This window comes from Sciurus vulgaris (assembly GCF_902686455.1).
Source record: "Sciurus vulgaris genome assembly, chromosome: 10".
In the NCBI taxonomy this organism is placed as follows: Eukaryota; Metazoa; Chordata; class Mammalia; order Rodentia; family Sciuridae; genus Sciurus; species Sciurus vulgaris.
Genome location: NC_136470.1, coordinates 55,743,322 through 55,761,560, shown reverse-complemented (window position 1 = coordinate 55,761,560; position 18,239 = coordinate 55,743,322). Strand labels below are relative to the sequence as shown.

General features: G+C 36.4%; 1 long non-coding RNA gene across 1 annotated transcript in view; it reads right to left on the bottom strand.

The window, feature by feature from the left end:
* Nucleotides 1-18,011: 18,011 nt before the first annotated feature.
* LOC306670536 overlaps nucleotides 18,012-18,239 on the bottom strand; it is a 32,489-nt gene continuing 32,261 nt past the window's right edge. Inside the window, exon 3 of the long non-coding RNA XR_013766437.1 lies at nucleotides 18,012-18,050. This is a non-coding gene — a long non-coding RNA (uncharacterized lncRNA). The remainder of the gene's footprint in view (nucleotides 18,051-18,239) is intronic.

The following is an 18,239-nucleotide window of genomic DNA, read 5'->3' as shown; positions in this document are numbered from 1 at the left end:
GGGTGGTTATGGGTTTAAAAACATCACAATAATATTCCATTAAGACAAAGCTTAGTGGAACCATGAAATTGGGCTTATCCAGAGGTCCCAGAGCTATAGCGTCACCAGCATGTAACCCCATCCTGGGAGAGCCCAAGGCACATGATTTCAACATAGGATAGTAGAGTCTGTGCTCTACCCACCAAAGACATGAGGACATGATGTCCTGAAATTTGGAGGAACTAACCCCCATCCCAGTGTCTGGAAGGTTGGTTACAGAATCCAAATAGTTATTCTCAAGCCTGAAACTTTAATGCTGATTTTCCTGTCAGGTTTTGGATCATTGAATCGGATACTTTCTTCTTGTCTCTATCTTCCTATTGGAAAGGAAATGTCTATCACATGCCTGTACCACCATTGTGCTTTGTAAGCACACAAAGCTTGATTTCACAGCCTCATACCTGAAGGATATTGTCCTCAGGAAGAATCACATATTGAGTTTCATTCACATAAGATGCAGATGATATGACTTTAGAGTCAGACTTTTTATGGTGAAAGGTGTCAAAAGTTTTTGGGGTCCTGGAATAAAATGAATACATTTCATATAAGGATATGAAAGTTGGGGATAAAGGGTGGGATGCTATATAGCTCACAGGATGGTGTTCCCTTAAGAATTCATATTGAAACCTAATCTCCTATGCAGCAATATTTAGAAATGGGTCAAAAACTTGCTTAATACAAGATGAAAGCTGAGGAAATAATTTCAAGATTTATTCAAGAAAAGGTCATCAAGTTAAAAATCTTCTTCAGAATGAAGGACACAATTACAAAATTGAGGAGAGAGCCTACAGAAAGTCGTTTCTAGCTATCCCCTTTCAAAGGACTAATATAGATAAAGAACTAAAACAACAAAACACAACATCAAAAAAGAAATCATCCAAATAATAAATAAACAAATGAATAAAACAGACATTTTTTAAAAGAAGAAATAAAAATAGCCAAAAAATATGGAAAAAATATTCAATGTCATTAGCAATAAGGGACATGCAAACCAAAATTTCCCTGAGATTTTACCTCACATAGTCAGAACAGCAGTCATCAAGAATGTAAATCATAATAAAATGTAGAGAGAATCTGGAGAAGAAAAGAACACTTTTACACTCTTGGGGGACTGTAATGAGTAGGACCACTATGGAAATCAGTATGGAGCTTCCTCAAACATTTAGGCATAGAACCACCATATGATCCATCTATACATTACCTCTTGGGATATGTCCTAAAATACTAACGTCATCATACTGTAGGGATAAATGCATATCCATGTTTATGGCAGCACAATTGATCATAGCCAAACAATGAAACCAGCCCAGGTTTCAAGAAAAAAGGCAAAGAAAAGTGAAGGGAGGGCAGAAAACATAATGAAAATCAAACAGAGATCAGCAGAATGGAGGAAAGAGACCAGGGGGATGGAAAAGAGCAAAGGAGGGTAGAGTGATGTGATGTGCAGTGACTTTGTCCGAATTATATTGTTATATTGTGTGCACATACAATGGAACAACAAACCCCATCGTCAGGTTGAACTGGAAAGCACCAATAAAAACTAGTGGGGAAATGCAGCACTGTGGCTTCTGGGTTGAACACCTTTATAAAAGGTTTTAAGGCTGAAGAAAGCACTCTCTTGTTTATCTGCCTTGCACCTCATGAGGACAGAGCAAGATGTCACTTTGGAAGCAAAAAGCAGCACTCACTTGACACCAGCGTTGGCACCTTGATCTTGACTCCTCCAGAACTGTAAGATATTAATTTCTGTTCTCAATCTACTACTCACTATGGTGTTTAAATTACCTATCCTGAAACATGTTGTTATAACAACACCTACTGGGGCACTAATTTAATCCAGCTAAAAGTTTTCATTTAAATATGATGAGCTTTTTAAAGAACCAAACAAAATCAATAATTTTTTCTATTATCTATTTTATTTTTTCCTTGACCTAATTTTATTTTTTTTCTTCCTTCTATTAACTTTGTGTTCTTTTTTTTTTATTGTTTCTTTTTCTGTTTCTTTTGTTGTTTTTTTGTTTGTTTCTCAGCTTCCTAAAGGTGTATTTGAGTCAGATTTCCTTTTCTAGAATAACAATCTGAGATGACTCAACTCATACTGAGAGGAGGCTTATTGTGACTCAGTTTTGGAGGTTCTTGTTGATCATGTTACTTTCAACCTCTGGTGAGAAGGGAACTCATGATGGAAATGCCTGCAAGAGCAAAACTGCCCACCTAATAGCTGGGAGTGAAAGACAGAATAGGCAGGGGCTGGAGTCCCACCACCCTCCTCATTCAAGTCAGCCCGCACTGAGATACACCCCTTACAGGTTCCCACATCCCCCAGTAGTATCAGACTGGGAGCCCTGCTTTTACCATATAGCCCTTGGGGAAACACAAAGTATCTAAATTACATCAAGGTCTAAAGACAGGCTGGTTATTTAAGATCTTTCTTCTTTTGAAGTACAGGTATTAGTCACTATAAGCTTCCATTTTTGTACCCCTTTTGCTTCATCCAATCAGAGTGGGTATTTTGTATTTTCAATTTTGTCCACCTGATGGTATGTTCTCATTTCCACTTTGATTTCTTTTTGATCCATTGCTTGTTCAACTGTGTGATTTCATTTTTGCCTATTGGAAAAATTTCCAGTTTTCCTTCTACCATTACTTTCAAGTTTAATTGCATATTAGAATTGAAAAATATATACTTTGTGTGATTTCAATCTTCTACATTTATTCTTATACAGAGACTCAAATAGATATATAGTTATATCTGTCCTAGAGAGTGCTTGAGAAGAATGTATTCAAATGTTGCTGGTTGGAAAACATCATGTATGATACTTATGGTCATTTAATCTGCAGTGTTATTCTAGCCCTCTGTATGTTTAATGATCTTGTATCACTATGTTGTCTCCCTACTGAAAGTGGGGTATTAGTATCAAAGTAAATAAAATTACTAATGTGTTACTATTTATCCCTTCAGTTCCTTCAATGGTTTATGTATTCTGATTCTCTGTTACTGAGTGCATGCATATTGATAAGTTTTTTCTTTGTGCCCAATTAATTGACCCAATGTCCTTCTTTGCCTCTTTTCACAGTTGTTGATTTATTCTATTTTATCAGATGTACATGTGACAACCCTGCTTGCTTATGGTTACTATGTCCATGAAATACTTTCCCATCCTTACATTCTGTGAATCCTTAATTATAAATACAATTTCCTGTAGATAATATTTTGTGGAATCTAGTTTTTCCTATTTTTTATCCAGTCATCCACTCTAAGTTTTTCGATTGATATTTAATTCATTTCCACTTAGTGTAATTATGGATAGGGTAGTATTTACTAATATTCCATGACATTAAACCAAGAAAAGCAGAGCTCCTCTGTTAGGAGGTTGAATGGATAAAAATTTGGATGGTCTTTGCTGGAATTTAATATTGTACACTCAAAGAGATTGGAAACTCAGTCCATCAAATATATTAGGGAAGGAATTCCTAGTGCCACAGCTATGAAGCTACAGCAGAAACCATTGGCACAAGCCGGAATAGTTACTCCATGAACAGGGTAAATTGATAACGGATTCAAAGTAAACTGCATATTGAGGAGGACTGTGGCATGTCTGTGTATGGAGCATTTAGAGACCAAAGACACTGCCAGGGCTGCTGTACAATATCTTGTGCAGGAAACAAAACACTGCATCTGTCCCAACACTGTGCAGAGGGCAAAGGAAGGTACCATTTTGCAGCCTGAGCATGGTCCCCACAGCATTTGAGGAAGTCAATTTTTCACAGACCTGAGTCAGGCCCAAAAAACTAGCCTGGCAAACCAATAGTACATGAGAGAGAGTGGGCCTAAATGACCAGGAAAAAAGCAGGCAGGTTGTATATTGTTTGCATTATATGAGGTTATTATTTGTCTCTCCATTTATGGTGAGGAACAGTGTCTCGAGGTGAAAATTCTACTGCCTAAGATCCATATTGCTGCGTGTGTAGACACCCAAATAACATGAAAAATAAGAAACACATTTTCCCAAACAAACCAAGATTCTCCAATAAAAAAACCACTAATTCCAATGTGGAAGCTCTATCAGAGAAGAAGGAGTTAAGAAGGTACTTACTAAAACTCATCTGCCAGTAAAAGGACAATTTAAGAAGTGACATTAGACAGAGATCACAGGAAATGAACAAGCACCACAATAAAGACATAGAGATTCTGAAAAATAATCAATCAGTAACACTTGAAATGATGCAATCAATAAACCAAATTAAAAATTCAATGGAAAGAATGACCAACAGACTAGACCACGTTGGAATACAGATTTTTAGGCAATGAAGACAAAACTTATCTTGAAAAGCATGTTGACCATGGAGAGAAGATGTTGAGAGACCATGAACAGAACTTCCAAGAAATATGACATAACTGAAAAGACCACATTTAGTATTTAACAGGATAGATTAGGGCATAGAGATTAAAATCATGGAATGCACAAATTTTTCAATGAAAGTATATCAGAACACTACTGAAACCTAAAAAATTAAAAGGAAAATTAAATAGAGGAGGCTTGCAGGACACCAAAAGTACTAAATTATAACTGACCCACATCAAGTCACATTATAATGAGAGTGAGTAATATACAGAATAAGCATAGAATCTTAAAGGCCATGAGAAAATGATCAAATTACATATTGTGGGAAACCAACTCCAACCTCAGCTCATACCTCAACCCAAACACTCAATTCTTGGAGGTCCTGGAATGATATATTTCAAGCTCTGAAAAAAAAGTAAAAAGTAAGCAAGAATTTTGTATCCAGCAAAATTAAACTTTAGATTTGAAGATGAATTAAAAATCTTCCATGATTTAAAAAAATTAGAATTCACTACTAGAAATCCTGCACTATACAACATTCCCAACAAAATATTCCATGAAGCTGAAATGAAAAAGGAAAATCAGCAAAGAAAAGAACACCAAAAGAATTATCAAGGAAAAGAAAAATTAAGTTAAATTAAAAATCATAAATAAACCAAAATGAGCAGAAATACAACTTGTATCTCAATAGTAACCTTAAACGTTAATGGCCTAAACTCCTCAATCAAAAAACATTGAATGACAGATTGGATGAAAAAAATAGACTCAACAATATATTGTCTCCAAGCGACTCACTTCATAGGCAAATACATGCACAGACTGAAGGTAAGACATGGGGAAAAAAAATGTATCATTCATATGCATTGTGTAAAGGAGCAGGGATTTCTATACTCATATCAGAAAGAGTGAGCTTTATCAAAGTTAATCAAAAGGGACAAAAAAGTACATTCCATACTGCAAAAGCGATTATCTATCTATATCAAAAAACATTCTGAGTTTCAAGCATCAAATAGATGACAAACAACAACACTGGGTGTAATTCACATATCCCTCTCATTACTGGACGGATGTTCCAAACAAACACTAAATGCAGAAAGTACAGAACTAAAGAATACAATCAAAAATTTAGAATCAACAGACATATATAGAATATTCCATCCATCAATGAGCAAATACACTTTCTTCTTGGCATTACAGAGATCCTTCTCTAAAATAGAACATGTCTTATGCCACAAAGCAACTTAGTAAAAACAAAAGGAATGGAGATATTCCCCTGAATTCTATCAGATCATAATGATGTTAATTTAGATATCAATGATAAAATAAAAATGAAAGCTACACTAACACCAGGAGGCAACATAATACACTAAATCTGGGATGATTTTGATTTAAGTAAGAAGGGTAAAAGTTCCAGAAATTGATTTGAAGATGGTATCAAGACAGGCAGATTGAAGAGTACTGGAAGGAGGTTCTCCAGGGAGGGGAATGAGGTGGGATTAAGATGAGTTCAGAATTGCAAAAGATTGAATCTGAATATTCACATGACCAAATTTTCTCTCTCTACAGGATCAGTAAAAAAATTGTGTTCTTTTCATTTCTACTAAAGCAAACAACAAAATAAGTAGCAGGGAAGAGTGACATATGCCTGTAATCCCACCAATTTAGGAGATGAGGCAGGATGATCACAAGTTCGAAATCAGCCTCAGCAATTTGGTGAGGCTGTAAGCAACTTAGCCAGATCCCACCTCTAAATAAATAACGAAAAGTCTGGCAATGTACCTCAGTGTTTACTGCTCCTGGGTTTAATCCTGAGTACCAAAATAAGTAAATGAAATCACTTCCCGGAATCCCTCATGGTGCACCTGTTACAGGCTTCTATTTTATTGTGGCCTTCACAGCTAAGTGGTTTTTATGTATGTTCTCCTTGCACAAACTACTATTTAACACTTCTTTAGTTTCAGTTCCTGACTCCACTCCTGCAAAACTGCTTTGACAAGGGTCAGATGTGTCTTTCCTAATGACAAATCAAAAGGTCAATTTCTGTTCTCAGTTCCTCAAGAGCATTTGATAGAATCAATCTACTCTTTAAGTCCACAAATTCACTGACTTAGCACTATCTATCATAAGAACTAAAGAGCGAGAGCATAATAACACATGCAATTTACATTAGTGAATGCTTTAATGAATAATGCAACCATGCATTTATGGGCATTTTAGATGGAATGTTAAACTTTTACAATGGATAGTTCAAAACCACAGTCACCAAAGGCATGGCATTTTTCATCTTATTATTATTATACCAAAAACTAAAGCCTTTGCCTTTACTTTGGTCCTGTTGTCTTCTCAAAAATGCCAAGATTTCAAAACAAACTAGTCAAGGGCAATAGCAGAGAAGAGAGTGAAGCTACTTTTAAGACCATGTCACCCATTATTTCCATCATTCCAAAGCATGATTTATGCTTACATTTTTTCTCACTCTGAATTCCACATAAAAATTAAAACACAATTCCTTTATATTAGCACACTCAAAATGAAATACTTAGGTATAAACCTGTCAAAGTCTATATAAGATCTACAATACAAAAACAAAATCTGATCAACAAAATCAAACAAGAACTAAATAACTGGGAGATGTTCCATCTTCATGGAGAGGAAGACTCAAACTTTTCAAGATCTTAGTTCTTCTCAATGTAACTTATAGACTCAATGCAATCCCAAATAAGTTCTTAGTAAGTTATATTGTGGATATTGACAAAGTGATTCTAAAATCTGAAAGAAAATACAAACGACTCATAATAAACAATGCAACATTGAGAAGAACGAATTTGGAAGACTGATATCACCTGTCTTGAAGAATTATTATCCAGCCACATCATCAAGTGAGAGCAGAAAAAGATAATATAGAGATAAAAACAAATCATAGACTAGTTGATATTGTTTTCAAGAGACACATGTTTGACCCAAAATATACAACAAATTTGTAAAAATCACAATAAGAAAACTGTCTTCTTCTTCTCCAGTTCTCCTATTAGATTTTCAAATATTTTGTGTTTCTTGTAATCTGTTTGTGTTTATTCCCTTTAAATTATAATGCATTTGTTATTACCATGCTCCTCCTCAAAAGATTTAAGGAAACTTCATCTCCAATAATGATGTTATCATCTTCTATGCATAGTTAAAGAGTATTTCTGTTTTATCTTTTTTTATATCCAAATAAAGTATTACTATTTTTAGCTAACTATTCTTTAAATATTTAATTGTTCTACACATACATCTCCTTCTTATATGTGAATTTTCCTTTGAAATTTCATTTTATTTGTATCTACAGCACATTCTCTGAAGTCTCTTAATGAATTTCTTTTCTGGAAACACAGTTTGATTTAAAGGATAGGACAGACAAGGACTACTCCCAAGGAAGAATCAGATCCAGATGTGGAATTCCACACGACAAATTTTTGGTGCCACCTTCTTTAACATGTTTTTCTGAAATGGCTTGATTTTGTCCATGTTCTTTTGGTTTCTTTGATTTTCATTGGGGTGCTGGGTGTTGATCTATGCACACACTCTAACATAAGCAGCCTGCATTCCACCTTATTCTTTATTATACTTATATGTCAAGACAATTTAAAAAAAAAACACAGGAATCTCATATTTCTGGTACTAATGCTTTATAACTTAAATATATTAGTCTTCTGACTTTTGGTTTCTATTAGTAATATTTTTTGGGGGGATAACTCCAATTGTGGTCCTTTGAAATATACTTCTTTTAATGTCCAGATGATTTTAAGTTTTTTTTCCTTAGGTCCTATATAGTTTCAACTTGATTTGCTGAGCTATGTTTTTTCATCAGTTCAGCTTGAAGATACTGTTCTTTAATTTTATAATCCACTTGCCTAATTCATACTGGAAACTCTGTGCTTATTCTACTCTGATCTTCTCATGCTTGAATTTAGTACTTTTAATAACATCTGTCTACCATGATTTACATGCTCTTATATTATCTTCAGTACCATATTTAGTATTCTAAATAATCTTAGCTTTCTGAAGCATATTTTAGGAAGTTTCCCTAATTCTTTCTTTTCCTGATTTGATCTTCGTTCCATGCTGGGGGATTTAAATTGCAGGAGAATATGTTCTCTTTAATTTCTCAGGTACTTTCTGGTTTTGATTGGTAATTATGCCTCTGCTGTGTTGATAATATGCAATTACACTGTACACTTTGAACTTTGAATTCTATAGCCACTTAGAACTGATCATTACACGCTTAATCTGGTAATTTAAACATGAGAGTCTTTGACATCTAAATCTGTTGTGAAATTTATGGAAAAATAAGATATCCAGAATGGCCAAAGCAATACTTAGCAAGATAGGTGAAGGAGGAGGCATCACAATACCAGACCTTATATTATATTACAGAGCTATACTAACAAAAATAGCGTAGTGCTGCCAATAAAACAGACATGAAAATCAATGGTACAGAATAGAGGACACAGAGACATATGCACATAAATACACTTATCTCATACTAGACAAAAGTTCAAAAAATATTCACTAGAGAAAACAGCCTATTCAATAAATGGTGCTAGGAAAATTGAAAATCCATATGTAACAAAATGAAAATTATCCCCTATCTTTCACTGTGCACAAATCTCAACTCAATGTGTATCAAGGATTTAGGCATACAACAGAGGCCCTTCTTCTAAGAAAAGAAAAAACAGGCCCAAATCTTCACCATATTGGCTTAGGATTAGGTTTCCTTAACAAGTCTCCAAAAGCACAAGACATAAAATCAAGAATCAATAAATGGTTAGGATTCTAACTAAATAACTTCTTCTCAGCAAAGGAAACAATCAATAATGTGAAAAGAGAGTCTACAGAAAGCAGGGAAATCTTTGTCATATGCACCATAGATAGAGTATTAAACTCCAGGATATATAGAGAACTCAAAAAACTTAAAAATATGTATATATAAGCCAATCAATAAATGGGCTAAGGAACTGAACAGGTATTTCACAAAAAAGAAAAATAATCCATCAACAAATATATGAAAAGATGTTCAAAATCTGTAGCAATAAAAAAATTGCCAATCAAAACTACTCTAAGAATTCATCTCATTCCATTCAGACTGGCAATTGTGAAGAATACAAGCAAGAATAAATGTTGGTGAGGATGCAGGGAAAAAGGGACACTCATACATTGCTGGTGGGACTGCAAATTGGTATAACCATTATGGAAAGCAGTATGGAGAGTCTTCCAAAAACTTGGAATGGAAACACCAATTTTCCCAGGTATCCCATTCCTTGGTCTATACACAAAGAGCTTAAAATGAGCAAAATACAGTGATGCAGCCACAGCAATGTTTATAGCAGCTCAACATACAATAACTACACTATGGAACTAACGCAGTGTTCTTCAAGACATGAATGTGTAAAGAAATGTATATATACCCAATGGAATATTACTCAACTTTAAAGAGGAATGAAAAGATATTTTTACCAGTAAATGGATGGAGCTGGAGAATATCTTACGAAGAGAAATAAGCCAATCCACACGACAAAAAACTGCATGTTTTCTCTGATATATGGATGCTAATTTGCAATAACAAGGGTGGCTATCAAAGTATAGAGTTTCTTTGGTTGTGGCAAAGGACATTGAAAGGAGGCACAGGCTTATGGGGAGAGGAAGAATAGTTGAATGCTTTGGAGATTACCTCCCTATGTGCATATCGGACAAAATGACTGATAAGGTGTACATCACGTACAACCAGAAATATGAGAAGTTATACTCCACTTACATATGATGTGTCAAAGTGCATTCTATTGTCAGGTATAACTAATTACAACAAATATAAGCGGGATAAAAATTAGTGTCAGCCAGGGACTGGAGGAGGAGGAATGGGAATTTTTACTTCATGGTGACAGAGCTTCTGCTTACAGTAACAAAACTGTTCTGGAAAGTTTGTACAATATTTGAGTGTAATTAATGCCACTGGGTTCTCCAATTAACATTGTTAAAATGGCAATTTTCATGTCACATGTCTTTTACAACAAGAAACACTTCATTAAATTTAAGAAACATTTTCATGTTAGAAAATGGAAAAAAGGACATGAACCACGTCAGTGATGTTAATGGCGACTCCTCTTTTCTTTCTTAGCTGCCGGGATCAGTGTTGTCAATGTGGACAATGGTTTGGCCAGTTTCAGGAAGGGGTACTGTCAGGAAAAGGGGAGAGAGAAGAGCATGAAGTTTACCAACAGAAAAATAAAACTCTTCCTTTCAACTAAGCCCTGAAAACTACTTATGAATACAATTTTCTTAAAAATCACATTTCAATACCTACACAGAACACTCCTCATCAGTACATAAATTCCATAGTTGTACACAGAGTTGTTTAATTTTCCTAATTTCCAAACATAAACAGTGAAATAGTTCATAAATACACTCATGATAACGTTGAATGGATTCAATATTTCATGATATACAAGAATGTACATCAAATGTATTAAACTTTTATGTGTATATATGTATACATTTTAGTTGTAGGAGGACACAATACCTTATTTTATTTTTAGTGGTGCTGAGGATCAAACACAGGATCTCACATATGCTAGGCAAGAGCTCTACCACTAACCCACAACTTCTGCCCACAACACTAATCTTTCATTCCTGGCAGATGAAACCCTAAAATGTTGCTGCTGACTTATTGGTAGTGATCAATGAATAATGAAATGTTATTACCACTGTTGGTTATTCAAAAAGAGTCAACATTTTCCAAAATGACATCTTTTCCAAATTTACCTGCAACAATTCTGTGACTGGTGCCCTTATCTCCACATACATTTCCAAACATCCATTTAAGAAATCACAAAATATTGGGGAAAATGTCTCTGCATTCGGAAGTTCTGGAGTTCCATTTCTTGCAATCAGCTCTAAGGCCTAAAAATAGAACAACATCGGTGACCTTCTTTTGGGGGCAATGGCAGGGGTGGGGTTAGTTAGGGAGTGATTGCAGGGTTGCTTTATCAGTGAGCTACATTCCTAACACTTTTTTAAAAAAATTTGAAACTTGGTCTCACCAAATTGTTGAGGCTCCATCAAACTTGTGATCTTCCTTTTTGGCTTCCTCAGTCACCGTGATTACAAGTGTGCAAAAATTGCATAAGTCCTGACAGTCTTAATGTAGCTCAACAAATTTATAATGAACTCTATCAAGTTTATGGAACTCTCCTGTGTGTGTGTGTGTGTGTGTCTGTGTGTGTGTGTGTGTGTGTGTGGTGCTGGGATCAAAACCATGGCCTTTTGCATGTTCTACAAGTGACCATCTTCAGCCCATCTTAATTCTTCAGAGATAATCACTAAATACTAAAGTGAGGTCCTGATTATCTCTACCTTTTTGAATTTTGTAACCACTCTCCTTCACTTCCTTTATTTTGTATATCTCTCTCCCCCTTCCTCTCTATCTCTCTCTCTCTTTTCAGTGGGTGCTCCTGTCATTGAACCAGGCATACTCTAGTCAAGTCATTGCTCTAACACTGAGATGCACTCCAGGCCTCTATTTAATTTATTTTGAGACAGTGTATCTCTAAGTAGCTCAGGCAGGCTTCAAGCTTGAGATCTTCCTGCCTCTGCCTCTCTGGAAACTGAATTACAGGTGTGTACCACAAGGCCTTAATAATCATCTTTTCCGTGTTGGACTATGAATGCAATTCATCTTGATTAAGAAAACAAAATCAGCAACGACATGAAAAACATCACCTATGGTACATAAAAATACAAAGAACAGTGATGTCATCCTTCTATAAATTGTACAATCCTGGTAAACATTCCCAAGCTATTTAAAACTCACATTTCAAAACAATTGGATTTACTGAAACTCTGTTCCCAAACTAGCTATATGCCAGCTTTGTCATTCCTAATAACACATTTTAAAATAGATAACTGAACAGTGACTTACATGTGTATTCACAATTTAAAAAATCCCAATCATAAAATGATTGTAATCTTTCAGTTTTGATTTTATATTTAAATTTCTGGGAATGAAATTATATCTAATTAATTGACTATTTTATAGTAGAAGTTAAGTTTTTAAATGAAGCAGACAATATACACCATCGCTAAGTTGCCATGTGAAACAGAAGGAACCCTTTAATCAATCTCACTGAACTCCTTTAACATTGTAGACACAGCTAGAGAGCTTTGCAAATGTACTTTCCAAATGCCTACCTGATCTTAAAATGTGGATCCTGTACTGTTACCATATTAGACATTCATTTTATTATTAATAGCCTTCATTTCTGTACAGAATACTTATCAAAAATGATGTATATGTGTATGTATATTACTATATATAAAAACATTTTGTTGCTTTTGTGTGGTCCTGGGGATTAAGTGCTGGGGACTCATGCATGCTAGGCAAAGACTCTACCACTGAGCTACACCCCCAGACTAAGAAGAATGTAATTTTAAGAAGACCAATGTATTCTTTCATGGTTAGTCCTTTAAACAGTGTGGTACATACAACCACTGTGAAACCCAAGGTCACCCAGATTTTCTCCTGCATTAATTTTATTCTAATACCTTATGTGTCAGACAGCAATTAATTTCAGTTTAAAATATCAAGACTGTTGGAAACCCCTATACCTCCATCAGAAGGCATAAGGATGGGAGCCCATAAAATTCTCAAGCTTAGTATTACCACCCCAACCACCAAAAGTCCCCCCACCACTACCCCATTCTCCTCCCAACCTTGATATGTGATTCACTTTACTCTTTACTTTGTTTATGTTAATGATCATAAGCAGCCCAGGACTCCCAGTCCTTCCACAGTATTTCCACCCTAATGCCCATATGGCTCTGAATATGCTCCTTACTTTAACCAGCTGTGCTATCTGGGAAACGTATCATCTCACCCAACTCTAGGTCTAGAGATAAAGCAAGTGTCTTTTTGGCTTCTCATTGCTCTCTGAAGTCTTCACTGTTCTTTTTCTCTAATATGCAGACTTTTGAAGACAAATGTACCTTTCCTTGTTTTCAATGCTTACTAATCCCCAGGTCATTCCCTCCTCACTCTTTGAGATCACAGCTCTTTGCACTGTTAACTCTCACATTACTCCTGTCCTGATTGGTGGCTACTTCAATAGCTACACAGATGCCTGCTGCTGTTCCTTGTCCTCTGCTCTCATGCTCTCAGGAGCTTGCCTTTCTCACTTTATACACTATGTCCTTCCCTCTACCAGGACAGATACCAGCAACCACCACTCTTCTCATGTTGTTGCCTCTACCTCCTATCCTTTGAACACCCAGTACTCCAAGGTCAGCAATCCTCTGACTCCACGGGGACCTAGAATCCCATAGGACTTTCAGTGTTCATCATTCCTTTCATATGTCACCTCCATGACCCTCTCCCACTCACTTGACAGCATTTATCTGGCTAAGATGTGCTTACAAGTGTGGACTTCTTTCCTGTATCCATCAGCTCAATGTAGTGGATAAATACCACGTATCTGCAATGGCTGGCATCACTTACCATTGATGATCACTAACCTCACATGGGCTCTTGGTGCCTTCAGCAGTCACACTACATCTCCCTACTCCACTCACTCTCCTACTCTCCATTCCTGTCCTAAGACACATGCACTTAGTTGACATGTCTCCTTAGCTGCCTCTTGACTCCTCAAATTTCTCAGAATTCCCTTGTTTTTGTGACTGTAGAGAGTTTTTAGGAGCACCAGTCAGGTACTATATAATCCTTTGTAGGATACCCCTCTAATACAATGTATCTGATTCTTTCATGGTTATCTCAAAATTATGGTTTTAAAGAGGAAGGTGTTGAGTTAACAGTGCCACTTTCTTTACTTTCTTTTTCTTCGCTTTCAGTACTGGGGATTGATCCCAGGAGTTTACTTCCACTGAGTTACAGGTCCAGTCCTTTTTATTTCAAACTTTGAATCGGGGTATCACCACATTGTGGAGTCTAGCTTCCAAATTGTGACCCTCTTGCCTCTGCTCCTCACATAGCTTGGCCACCATGCCTGGCAACACTACTGCTGTCATTGCATCATATTTGGGGACATACAAGCAACATGATTTATGACTGCTGGTGTTGGCCTTATCAACTGAATAAACTTTTGTTAAGTGTTTCCACTGGGAAGCCTCTCTTTGCTTTCCATACTGTGTTCACTGGCAGTCATTCTATGCAGTCCATACTTGTGTAATCCCCTTCTTCCTGCAGAGTGGAGCATCCACATAAACTTTTAGAATTCTTCAGCTTGGGTGATTGACCTGTCTATTCTCCCAAATGTATTTATTCAATCACTTATATCAGCATGCACTCACAAATATTTACTTTAAATTTCAAGTTACAATTCCTTACAACTGTATATTGATGTTCAAATTGTCCCTGCATTCGTTAAGCTGCTCTTTCAATTCTCCCCTATGATATACCTTCCTCAATCTGGCCTCTTTTTAAATTTCACAACTTTATTTTAAATTGAGCACTAATAATTGTATCTATTTATGGGGGACAAAGTGATGTTTTGATATTTGTATGCATTACACCATGGCGTTTTCATTTAATGATTTATTTTTGTGGTGCCAAGGATTGATCTCAGGGCCGTACACACACTAACATTATAGGCAAGTCTCCACCACTGAGACATTTCCTGCCCAGCATTCCCTCCTCCCGTTTTTTAAATTAATTTTTGTTATTAGTCACAACTCTCTCATTTACAATTTAATGTTTGAATCTTTCTATGATCATACTCTACCCTTCTACCTTCCATTGATACACCCAGTGATACAGGACAAGACCCCTAGGGTTCTTCCCTTGTCCTGAAGCTTTTTTTTTTTTTTTTTGTCATTTCACAAATGCATATCTCCAGCCTCCACCATATTTATTTTCATATAACTAATTTTAACTTTTAAAGATATTCACATAACAAAAATTCATATATTTACCCATATAGTTAGAACTACATTCAACTTTCACATGTTTGAGAAAACTGTTATTTAGCTATGAAAAGGTAGATTTCTGGGCTCATTTTCTTCATTCAAAACATCATTCCACATTTACTAAAACACTTGAAACTGTATCCCAGCTCACTGATTTTATTGCATTTAAAATTATATTTCACCTCTATCTTTATGCTTCACTATGGCTCGTTTCTGTTGCTACAATAATCTATCACCAATCCATCCTCAAATATTATCATTTCCATAATGTGCTATTCAGTGTGGTGTCAATGGGACAAAAATTCCTGAAGAGAAAAACTTAGAGGAACAGGTATTTGGCTCACAGTATCAGAGGTTAAGTCCATGGTGCAGAGACTCCACTGCTGTGGGCTCAAGGTGAAGCAGAATATCATGACAAAGGGTTTGATGGAGGAGGGCTGCTCTGCTCCAGGTGCCAGAAAGCACAGAGTGGTAGAACGGGAAAACAGAGAACAGGGAAAATGAACCCTGGGAGGGCAGCCTCCAGGGTCCCATCCCATCCAGCCACACTCCTGCAGGTACCACCCAGTGCCTTTGAACTAGGAGAGACTGACTGTGATGACTCTCCCAATGCTCTCATTTCACTTACAAACAGTCCTGCATTAACACAGGAGCTCTTCAGGGACACTTCATATCCAAACCACAACACAACATTAAGGTAAATGTGGGTCTTTTCAAAATATGTCTTCCAAATATTTGACCCTTTAATACCTGGGTTATAATTATAAAAATTATTTTCCTGACATTTTGTGCTAATTCTTGTATCTGTGTCAATTCTGGATAGGCTTTAGCTAAATATTTGCTCCTCATAATGAACTTGGTTTTCCTACCCCTTTACCTGTCTATTAAAACTTTGGATATCTGGGTGCTTGTTGGTCCTGGTCACTGTGGATTCCTATAAAAATTCTCCTATGTATTCCAGGCAGATAAACGCTTCTTTTATTTGAATGACTGACCTATATAACTATGGAGGTCATACAGGAGGTAGAGCTTTTTCTCTGGCTCTCTTCATCTTTGAACAGTCTTGATGATCTCCTTTTCATTTCTTCACCTGGAGGTGATCCTCACAAATCTTGTGTTCTTCCGTTTCAGATGATTGGGTCTCAGCCAGTTCAGGGAAGATTCTCACATGTCTTATCTGCCTTCATCTTGTGGGTATGTTCCATGAGAATCTGCTTTGATTTGGGCCATGTCCCTTCATCTTCTGGACAGGCTCTGATACATGTGGATCTTCTTAGATTCCTGGTATCTTGAGAGCACCTGATGGACAATACTCACCCTTCTCATGCAGGATTCCTTTCTCACTGATGCCTGGACAACTGCCCTTCCTGAAAGCTAAGGTGCTTTTCCATATTGAGTCTGGGAATGCACAGTCAAACTCATACATGACCAGCCCATCTGTGGTCAGCTTCTGAATCTACTGATAGTTGATGACATATGGAATTTAACTGATTTCACTGGAGTACAACTAGAATTCTCTTGGAGACAGCGGAAGATGCTGAAGACTAGCCTCTTCTGAGGCCTAAGTATAACCATGGCTGGAGTTATCACCATAAAAATATTGCTAAGGTTTGTTCTTGGATGCACTTCTAAGCTATTTGGGTCTTCCAGTGACATCTGAGAGCAATCTTCCCCCATCCCCACCTACACACATGTTGTAGACTCCGACATGCTGCTCTGACAATGTTGGCTATTTGGAGCTTGTGATGTTGTGGATGTGTTTTTTTCCCCAAGGACTGGAGGCTTGGTCCTCAGTGTGACAATTTTGAGGTGGTAGGACCTGTAAGTGGCGGGGCCTAATGTGAGGTAATTCAGTCTCACTAGGGGATGAGGCCTTAGGAAGGGAGTAATGTACTTCACCTGGGCCTCATTTGTTTCTGTGAGAGTCAGTGGTTATAAAAAAGCAAGACTGTTCTGTACCCAGTTTTCTGGCCATGCAAGCTCTACCTTATGCATTTCCTGCCACCATGATGCCATTCACAATGTTGCGATGACCCTCACCAACGTTCAGTCACAGGGGATGTCAAATCCTGGAATCTGAGTATACCACCAAGTTAATGTTCTCAAACTAAAGTGTAAAGATATGGAATTATAAAAATAGGTTTCATGGACAACAGCTACTCGACAAAATCGATATGTCCTACTCTTGACTAATATTATTTTATATTTTCCTTGAAAGTTTATAAGAGTTTTCTGTTAATCTGTGAAAATGTAGAACTTTCAGTATGCAAATCTGAGTTAATTTGAGATAATAGGCCATAATCGATATCAAAATATGTAGATGCATTCTACTATCATGTACAACTAATTAAAACAAATTAAAAATTAATTAATAAAAACATTCTAGACAAAAATGATGTAAGGCTCACTGCCAGTGCTAACACTGACCCCAATTAAATAGAAGGGGTAAGATAATTACAAAGATAGAAATTAAAGTTACTACCCAGTACTTCTAACACAAGACAGGTAAAACTGGATTGTTGGATGTTTAAGACTACAAATCAAAGGCCATATGTTTTCTCTGATATGTGGGTGCTAATTCACAATAAGTTTTAAGGCTATGGAAGGATAGAACTACATTGGAATAGGTAGAGGAAGTGAAGGGAGGGGAAGGGTAGGGGGATAGGAATGATTGTAGAATTTTGTTTGTTTTCTTGGCAACATCTTAAATACTGCCTGGCAAAAGGAAGGTACAAAATTTAATATTGGCTTAATGAATATAAGAAACTAGAGGTTTTTAAAAATTGTTCTGAAATTTATTCTAAATAAATCACCTGAAAAGTATTATAACTGCTTACTTGAAGTGGAATCTTTGGCAATGGAGCAAAAAACTTTGAGGAAAGAATATCCAAATCCCATTTCCTC